This window comes from Mustela lutreola, chromosome 9 (genome assembly GCF_030435805.1).
Source record: "Mustela lutreola isolate mMusLut2 chromosome 9, mMusLut2.pri, whole genome shotgun sequence".
Taxonomy (NCBI): domain Eukaryota; kingdom Metazoa; phylum Chordata; class Mammalia; order Carnivora; family Mustelidae; genus Mustela; species Mustela lutreola.
This window is the reverse complement of record NC_081298.1, coordinates 93251981-93262631: the sequence shown is the minus strand read 5'-3', so window position 1 is coordinate 93262631 and position 10651 is coordinate 93251981.

Genomic DNA, 10651 nt, shown 5'->3' with positions numbered 1-10651 from the left:
TTGTTTTGATGGCCCCATCAAAGACAGGTGCTTATTTGTTCCTCCCCTACTTTGTGCCTCTGGGAGCTGGCCTATAGTGACTTACCCTGTAGACAGGGTTCCTTTTTGTCTTTGCTGTGCTTGCTGCCACACTGCACATTCAGGGTCACCAACCACCCCGGTCCCAAGGGAACCCACTAGTCTTGAACCTTACTCCCAAGAAGGGATCCTTTGCCATCAGCATCACCCCCAAAGTGGGTTCCAGGCTACGTTGGAGAAAGGGAAGCTGAAGAAACAAGATGCCTGGTACTCCCTTCAGCAGTTACTCTGGATCTAGGGACTCCCTTACCTCTCCACCTGAAACTTCCTTGCTCTCTGGGTCACACAGGTCCAGATTTGAGCATCTGAGGCCCCTTTACTGGGTGGCCTGGCATCTGCTGCCATGAAGAAAGGAAGTTAGCTGGCCATGAGCATGGGGTGAACCTGGAGGAATTCTCCCATCTCCTGACCCTGGGAAAGAACTTCAAATGTGGAAGATCAAGGAGCTGCTTGGCAGCCTATGTTGGATGACTGTTGGGCCTTGTTGGAATGTTGGGAACACTCTGATGGCTAGCCAAGGCCCCCTCCAGATAGTCCCTTAGGGTGTGTGTCCTATTACCCCCCCCCTGCCATGTTGCTAAGAATGTATATCTACTGGGATCTACTGCACACTCTTTGGAATATCCCTCCTCTAACAAATATTTATTGAGCTACTACTACTTCTGGACAGAATGTCAGGTACTAGGACATTTTTGAACCGAACAGACCTAAATCCCCACAGTTGGGGATCCTACATTATTGGGGCAGCTAACCTTCCCTTAGATAGTGAAACCCAAAATGGAGTCATAGCAGGGGACCTGTATCGTTTGTCTTGAGGGGTCACTTGGCCTGATTGATGGTTTGCTGAGACGCACAGTCCAGCCCGTGACTAAGCATAGGTTTGTTTTGGGGACTAGAAAATAGCCTCTGAAAATAACCCATGAAAGAGGTGCTTTTGGGAAGCCTTAGTGGTTCTGTAGTAAAGGAAAATCCAAGAAGGGGAATGCATTTTCTCCCGTTCAGTTGGCTAAAGAAACAAAGGAAAACAATCAGACAAACAAAAAACCCCAAACAAACATGCAGTCCCATGCCTTGGGTGTGTGTGCGCGTGTGTGGCTTTTGTTCCTAAGTGTGTATGTTGTGCATGAATTTAATTAACTTTTAAACAGCTTTAATTTTTTTTTTTAAAGAAAACATTCATCTGAGAGAAAAAAAACCCTCTAACCAGCACAAAGGATTATAAAATCACAAGCAGGGTTCTCTTCAGATCCTCAGCCCCATCCCAGAAGCCCCATATTCTTGCCCCATCTCAGACGTACCCGCCGTCACCTAAAAACAGGAACGAAGTCACACTGTCCCTCTGTTCTCCCTCCTGCCCTTTCCCGCCTTCGCCCGCGCCTTGCTCGGTGGTATAGTCCGACTCCCGCTTACCCTTTCTGCGCCCTGGTTGCTTGCCAGCCTCGTGCGAAAGTGTCCGCTTCCCCACAGCCTCGCCAGTTCAGTATGTTAACTAAAATCTTTATTTCTGTGGATCTGATGGGTTTCTTAAAGAAACGAGAATTAAACTAAGGGGAAATAAGAGAAAGAAAAAAAGAGAGAGAGAATGTGTGAGACTGCTTTTTTGGTCCGAGGGCGTGTATGTGGGTTGGAGCGAGGTCGGGCATCCTAACCCGCGCGCCACAACGCAGCGCAGCGCACCGCACCGCCCTCGGGGGCTGAAGCCCTCGCCGCCCTTTCAAAGCCTGGGGAGTGGAGAGAGGCGGCGGGGCCGCGGGGTCAGTGGGAATTAGCGCGCCGGGCCTCGGCGAGGGATCGCCGCGGGGCGAGAGTTCGGACAGGATTAGCGGGTTCAAAAGCAGGTCAGGGAGAGCTAAACAAGGCGACGAGGTCCCCTCGAGGTCAAGGTCCTTGGTATCCGCGGGCCGGGCTTGGGGACAGCACCGGGGGGGATTGCGATCTCGGGAGGCTGCACGCAGAAGCTTGAGTTCCGAGCCCGTGGATGGCCTTGGCAGGCTCTAGAGGACGGGTTCCTGCGGCCGCGGGACTAGGACACCTCCGGATTCTGGGCCTCGGCCACACGAAATGAGGGGCTGCGAAGAGAGCCCAGAGATGAGTCCGAAGCAATTTCAAAGAATAAAGAGCGAATGTGCCCGAGCTCCCGAGGCGCGCCTGTGCGCATGTGTGTCTGAGGAACAGGGTTTACCTATTTTTCTTCTAGATTTTAATTCCCTTTCTTTTTCTTTATTTTTAATATTTTTTTTTTCTTTCTGACAAGGTAAAATACGTTTTAGGCAAACATACATGGTTCAACAGACAGTACCGAGCAGTGCGAAGGAATTTTTTGTCAAGAGCTCGTCCTCTCCCTTCCCGAGGCACGCTTCGGCGGCCTCCGCTGCGGGACAATCACGGAATGTCACACCATTTGTGTAAAAATAACCACGACCCACCCTTTACACGTTTCTGTGTCCTGTATGTGCGTGGAGGGAGAGCTGGAAGGACCGCCGAGAGAGCCAGCTCTTCTCCTGAAAAAAGCGAGTGTTTGGGGGAATGTGTGTCATTTTGAAGCCCCTGACCTGACCTTATTTTTTTTTTTTTAAGGAGAATAGGAATGTACTGATATATTCCTTGAGCTCGTTCTCTCCCACCTCCCCCTGACACTCATGGAGAACAAACTTGGGGATATCGGGGGATGCGACGTGGGCTCTCCCCTCGGAAATCCTGGCTTTGGTAGATCATCCCCAAACTCCAATAAACTATGGGATAGACGACGGACAGCGCTCAAAGTCACCAAGTGGAGACGGCCCCACCCTGGTCGCCCTCTCTAGTGTCCTCCCACTCCGTCATTCCTTCTCCAGAGACCTGCCTGAGCCTTTCGCCTTCCCTTCCCCAGGGACGCGGCCGGCGCTGTCTGGAATGATGGGGCCGAGATGCTCTGGCCGGCGTCCTGATCTCCACGAAAGTTTGAGTCCTACTGATTTTCCGCAGAGACCCCTTCTTTAGGGTCCGTTCCCTGGGACAAAAATTGCAAATCCTTGGGAGGATGGTGGTGGCGAAGACTGTGCTGGAGGTCCTGACGCGGGAGAGGTGTGAGTGAGTGAGTGTGTGTGTGTGTGTGTTGGGTGGGTGGTGATGGCAGAAAGGGAAAGAGAGTGGGAAGGAGGAGGCCGAGGGGAGGGGGCAGAAGCCGTGAAAGCAAGGGTGCCGGAGCTCTAGAGCGAGAGCTTGAGTCGGGGAGAGGGGGAGGGAGAGTGGGAAGGGGCGGAGCCGGAAGCCGGGAGGCTGCTTGCGATCCAGACAAAGCGCCGCCTGGTCTCCGCGGAGAGTGATCGGCCTTTCCCCCAGTTTCTCCCGATTTCTTCGGTTTGGTCCACAGGCCGGCTGGTCTCAGTGGGAACTGGCAGGTTGTTAATAGGGAAGGTAGTTTAAAGGGACGGATCGCTGGAGAAATACATGCACTCAACCAACCGGCAATCGGCTCCGCTCAGCCTGACCTGAGTCGCAGGTGCGGAGTGGGCAAGGGGTCCTTTTCGTACCAATTCTTCCAGGTGCACTTGGTGGTCTTGGCTTTGTTCTAAAAGACCTTGGGAATCCTGTTCCCGGCCCCCAGCCCCCATTGGCCAGTCAAGGTGCCGGAATCCCTCGATTAGAAATGCAGTCCTTAAAAAAAAAAAAAAAAAAAAAAAAAAAAAAAAAAAAAAAAAGGAAGAAAGAAAGAAAGAAAGAAAAGAAAAGCATTCCTCTTGTAAACAAGGTTGAGACTCCTTTTTAACGCTTCTTCCAGCCTCTGCACACTAGTCATACAGTTAGAACAATAATAATAGAATTGAGAGAAGGGAAAAAAATCCCAGTGCCCAAACCTAAATTCACCATCTTCTTTCTTGGGAAAGAAGGAAAACAAAAACAAAACCAAAAAACAACCCACTCTTCTTTTCACTGCACACTTAATTTGCATCGTTTTAATCATGGTGAACACGCAGTTTTATATTCTGCATTTTCTAGTTGAGGTCTCAACTAAATATTTGACATGTGCTATTGTCCTCGTCCGTATTTTTCAGTGGCAAAGAGATAGGCTGTTCCTGGTAATCAGTTGTTAAATGTTCCGCATGTCCAGTTTTTCAGCATTAAAATGATGCTCATACCAAAATCTTCAAATAAGTAGTTTGCTCCTTTGGGGAGGAGTATTTCATTAGGATCCTTACTAGGTCCACAGGATAGGGACCTTTGCATTGCTCTTGTTAATACAGTGCCAAACTGCCTTTAAACATTTTCCCCATACCCTATGCCTCTGCTGAGACAGGTCCCCGAAGCGAGAGTCAGTGCGCCAAGTGATGAACCCTCTAGGTGGAGGGAAGATGCCACAACAGAAGGGAGGTGAAGATGGGGAGGGTGTGGGGTTAGTGGGGTGGACTGGTGAGGCTGGAGGAGAGAAGGACTGGAGATTCCGTCTCCTGCCTGGAGAAAGGAAGACTTTCCAGTGGAGGTGATGTCCCAACCGCCTCAGGCAGGAGTTGTCAAGTAGAAACCGAGGGAGCGACATGGGGACCTTCCTGTGCACAGGTTGGGTAGCTGGAGGGCTTTCTGGATTCGGAGGGGCAAACTTTGAAGAGGCTTATACTTTGCGGGAGTATTGAGGGTGGTTGGGAAACTCTGGCAAGGTAAGACTCTCACCTTTCATTCAACGGAATTGGAAACCAACGACCTCCTCATTGTGGGTATGCACTATTTAAACTGTCCGCTATAGGAACAGAGACGAAATTACATAATTATTGTTTTAAGTAGTGTTTTGTTAAAAAGGAATTTACATTCCCTTTAAAATAAATTCCAATTGTCCTTTAAGAAACAATTTCTTACCTTAGCTACAGTGATATGTATCTTAAAACCATACATATATTTCTTGATTTTGTTCCAAAATGAGAATATATTCATGCATTTTGTGGTTAAAAATTATGCTAACACAAGCTCATTGTAAAATAACCAGGCTGAAATGTACATAAGTCCCTTCTCCTTAATCCTCCCTCCTTAAGTAACATAGCTGATAGTTACAATGTTGCATGTGCAAACTATGTGTTTTTCATCTACTGCTTATATTATTCCTGCTACTCAGCAAATCGCTATTGGAAAAAAAGTTTAACCGTAGACCATGACATTCTTATATATCAGTGGATGTAGCTCTCTCTCAGTGTTTTAAAAAAATATTTTATTGAGAGAGAGAGAGAGCGCGCGCGCACACACACGAGCGAGGGGGGTGGTGGGAGGGAGAAGAAGAAGGAAAGGGAGAAGCTGACTCCCTGTGGAGTGGGGAGCCCCATGCGGTTCTATCCCAGGACCCAGACCCCAGGATCATGCCTTCCCTGTGGGAGGCAGATGCTTAACTGAGTGACAGGGACACCCCTCTCTCTATCTCAGTTTCAATAGCTCCTCTAGATTACATTATATGGATGTTCCATTTTTCCTCTATTTTGAAAATTACATAAATAATACATGAATATATATTTTTTAATTATAATTTTTTATTTTTTATAAACATATATTTTTATCCCCGGGGTACAGGTCTGTGAATCACCAGGTTTACACACTTCACAGCACTCACCAAAGCACATACCCTCCCCAATGTCCATAATCCCACCCCCTTCTCCCAACCCCCCTCCCCCCACATGAATATATTTTATATCACAAAACAATTCAAACAATGCCGAAACAAAAAGATAAAACACAAAACAGCCTGTGTTTGTATGATGTTTCTCCTCTTCATGTTTGCCTCCACTCTTATCCCACCTTATTCTTCAGGAGTTTGAAGTGAGAAATTTGACTTTTGTTCCTCTAAATACTCCCACTCCAGTCTTTAAAAAATTGTTTTATTTGTCTCTTTAGCCACAAGCTCCCACTTTCCTCCCCACCCCACTCCCCCATTCAATAAGGAACCATTGAGGTGTGTTTGGAATGTACGTTTTGTTGTTATACTTTCTCACAAAATATGCATTGTTTTTTGTGCGTGTGCTTTTCATTCATGTGCGTTGGCTTTTATATTTCATTTTGTTTTTTAAATATTATTCTGAAAAACTTTAGTTTTAAATACTTTTAGATTTATGGAAAAGTTACAAGAGTAGTACAGAGAACTGCAATAAACCCATTTCTTAGCTGCATTTGCTTTATTGTTCTCTTTCCGTATATATTTAGAAAATTATTGTTATTGACACATTGGAGAGTAAGTGGCAACCCCATGTCTCCTTATATTTCCAAAGAAGGAAGTCTTTCACCTACGTGGCCATAGGGCAATGATCAAAATCAGGACATTTAACATACTATAATATAATCTTCAGATTTTATTCAAAATTTGCCACTTGTGCCAATAATGTCCTTTATTATTTTTTTCTGATCCAGGATCTAATCCAGTATCACTCATTGCATTTAGTTTTTGAGTTCTTATTAGTCTCCATTAGCTGAAAACATTTCATCAACTTTTCTTTGCCTTTTTGTAACAGATATTTTTTTGAAGAACATGGGCCAGGTATTTTTTTTAAATGTATTATGGTTTCTTGTTTTATTTTAAGCAATCTGAAACTTATGGAAAAGTTGTCAGGTATAAAGAATTCACCCTGCCCTGGCCCCATCTGAGCATCGATTGCTGACATATGCTTTATTTTGCATGTCCCTCATAATCATAATGGAATCGTCAAAATAATAAAATCAACATTATTGCCATGGACAAATTAGACCTCATTAAGGTTTGCCAATTTTCCTGACAATCTCTCTAGCAAAAAGATCCAAACAAGATTACATGCTGTATTCGATTGTCATTGTCTCCTTATTCATTTTTAATCTTTAACAGTCCCAGTCTTTCCTTGACTTCCATGGCCAGTTATTATATGTAACTTCTGTCAGTATGGGTTTATCTGATATTTTCTTGTGATGCAATTTAGATTATGCATCTTTGGTGGGAATACCACTGAACTGGTGCTGAATTCTCTTACTCTATCCTGTCAGAGGGGACATGATTTTTATTTATCCGATTATGGGTGATGTTAATTTTGATCATTTCTGTGAAGTTGTGTCTGCCAAGTTTCTTTCTCTAAAGTTAGTATATTTTTCCTTTGTAATTAATAAATATTTTTCAGGGAGGAACTCAGAGACTACAGAAATATCTATCCTTTTACTCATCAAATTTTCTAAGCATTGTTTATAACAATAAGTACAATGAACTCATATTTTATTCAATGGGTTATAAAATGTTACTATCATTATTTAATTTGCAAATTGTTCCAAATGTAGTCAATGGGATTCCCTTCAGTTGGCTTCTGTTTTTTTTGTTTGTTTGTTTTGTTTTGTTTTGTTTTGTTTTGTGACAGCTTTATTGAGATATAATTCACATACCATACAGTTCACCTATTTAAAGTATATAATTTAGGTGCCTCGTTAGTGCAGTAGGTAGCGTGTCAGTCTCATAAAGTATATAATTTAACAGTTTTTAGGATGCTCACAGAGTTTTGCAACCATGCCCACAATCAAATTTAGAACATTTTCATCATTACGGTGAGAAGCTTTTAGCTATTCTACTCAATCCTCCCATGCCTCCAGGCCCTGGACAATTATAATTATTTTTTAAATAAAAAAACCTTATTTATTTATTTATTTATTTGGCAGACAGAGATCACAAGTAGACAGAGAGGCTGGCAGAGAGAGGGGGAAGCAGGCTCCCTGCTGAGCAGAGAGCCTGACGTGGGGCTCATTCCCAGGACCCTGAGATCATGAACTGAGCCAAAGGCAGAGGCTTAACCCACTGAGCCGCCCAGGCACCCCAAGCCCTGGGCAATTATTAATCTACTTTCTGTGTCTGTAGCTTTACCTATCTCTCCTGGACATTTCATACAAGTGGAATTGTATAACGTGTGGTCTTTTGTGACCAGCTTTTCGCATTTTTCATCACGTTTTCAAGATTCATCCACCTTTTAGCGTGTAGCCGTCCTTTATTCCTTACTAATGCCAAATAATGCTCCACTATATGGTTGTCACATTTTATCCACTCATCAGTCGATGGACATTTGGGTTGTTTCCACTGTTTTACTATTATTAATAATGCTGTTGTGAATGTTCTCGTAAAAGTTCCTGTGTGATCACACATTTTCCTTTCTCTTGGCTAAATACCTAGGAGTGGAATTGCTGGGTTGAAGAGTTAACTCTGTGTTTAACTATCTGAGAAACTGCCACACTGTTTTCCAAAATGGCTGCACCATTTTATGTTCCTACCAGCAACATGTGAGGGTTCCAGTTTCCCCTACATTTTTGTTGTTACTTGTTATTACCTGTCTTTTTGATCACAGCCATCTTAGTAGGTATGATGTGGTATCTTATTATGGCTTTGACTTGCATTTCTCTGATGATTAATGATGTTGACTGTCTTTATGTGTCTGTTGGCCATCTGTATATCTTTTGAGAAATGTCTACTCAGATCCTTTGACCATTTTTAATTGGGTTACTTGTCATTATATATTGAGTTGGAAGGATTGTTTGTATATTCTAGGTACAAGTCTCTTATCAGATATATGATTTGCAAATAAATCTCCTATTTGTGGATTGTCTTGTCACTTTCCTGATAGTGTTCTTCAAAGTACAAAAATATTTACTTCTGATGAAGTCCAGTTATCTATGTCTTTGGTTGCTTATATTTTTGGTATTATATCTAAGAAACCATTGCCAAATCAAAGGTCATGAAGAACAGGGAATCAGAGACAAGAGTTTGGGAAGAAAGAAGGCATCACTGAGAGGGGCTCTTGGTTTTAGAAATATGAAAAAGCATTGCAGGTCTAGTTAGGCAGTGAGGACTGTGCCTGGGAGCAGAGCTGAGCACAGAGGAGTAGTCGACCCTCCTGGCCAAGACATGACAAATAGTGGGGGTAGAGGCCACAAGCTTCCAGAAACTGTCCTGTAGATTCCATCAGTTTCAGAGTCAGAGGCTTTGGAGGGAGGCACAGGGAGCTGTGGGTCCCCTGATGGGAGTAAGAAGTGTTATGTTGTTGTTCTTCTTCTTTTTAAGATTTTATTTATTTATTTGACAAACAGATCACAAGTAGGCAGAGAGGCAGGCAGAGAGAGGAAGGAAACAGGCTCCCTGATAAGCAGAGAGCCCTGACGTGGGGCTCGATCCCAGGACCCTCGGATCATGACCTGAACTGAAGGCAGAGGCTTTAACGCACAGAGCCACCCAGGTGCCCCAGAAGTGTTATGTTATTATAGGAGCAGTCACTGCCCCCATCACTGTCCTGGAGTGTAGAGGTGGACAAGCGGACATCTGCCTGATTCACAGTCTGAGTTTCTACACTCCATGGGGACTAGCAGGATGCAGTTTTCTGCCATGTACAGTTTGAGCAGGTTGGGCATTATACAAGGTCACCGGGCCTAGAAGGCAAATGGGGACTGAAAACCAGCCTGAGCTAATTTTCACAAGGGTGCTGCGTGCGTTAGAGGTGGACCTGCCTTTGAGCCACAAGGGAGAAGAGAGTGCCCAGGGCTCCCTGGCCTTAGGCTCACTAAGGAAACTGTCCAGTGGAGAGTCCCCAGGACCTTTCTCTCGCCAGCCATCTCTTCCTGAATAGGACATGTTTTCCTTGCCAGCAGTCTCTCAGGGCTCTGCAGCCCCTTTAGGGAGATCCTACTCCATGTCCCTTTGGGCTGAGCCTGAGTGGGGCTGTGCAGTGAACAGAAGAGTAGAATTTTCACAGGCTGCAGGTTGAGGTAAGGGCTGAGATTCCAGCTGTGTTTTGGGGAGAGAGTTGAGTTGGGCTAATCATATATACCAACTTCAGGCAGGAACTAGAAAGAGGTGGTGTTCCCTCCTCTTCTTTTCTGATCTACAGCCTCAGTGGTAGACACAAGCACAAATAAGAGTCAGGCAGAGTCTGAGACACAGAGGTGGGTGGAGACTCAGACAAAACACACTGGGGAGGACTAAACACCCCCTGAGGGCTAGGTGGACCAGGGGGCTTCAGGGAGGGAGCAGCCCATCCTTCCACACAGCAGAGAGGTTAGGCTGCTAGGACACAGCAAAGCCCTTGGGTTCCATGGGGCTGGAGTCTGCCGATCTGAGCAAATGATTTGGACTGAGATCTGAGCAGGGGCTCTTGTAGGACCCCGTGTGGACCCTTTGGGATCTCATCTCAACTCAGCACCTTGGCTTCTCCCTGGTTCCCTGAGCAGGTTTTCTTTTCTTTTCTTTTATCTTTCTTTCTTCCTTCCTTCCTTCCCTTTCTTTTTTTTTTTTTTTTTTTTTTTTTTTTTTTTTTTTTTTTTTTACCAGGGCTGGTGCTGTGCATGGTAATACCAAGTTGACTGACCCACACTATGTACCCAGGGGAGCTCACCGAGTCAGGCCATGTGGTGGGTCCGGGTGGGGGTTCATGGGGGGAGTACAGAGATGCACAGACAGGCAACAGTGTTGTATGAAGAAAAGCTCTGATAAGGGTTAACATTACGCACTTACTTGTGTGCTTGCGAGCTCCATAATGACCCAGTGAAGTGGGGTCTACTACCCCCATTTAATAGGTAGGAAAGCCAGGGCTCAGGCCAGATAAGGTGCCTAAAATCAGAGTAAACGGTGAGG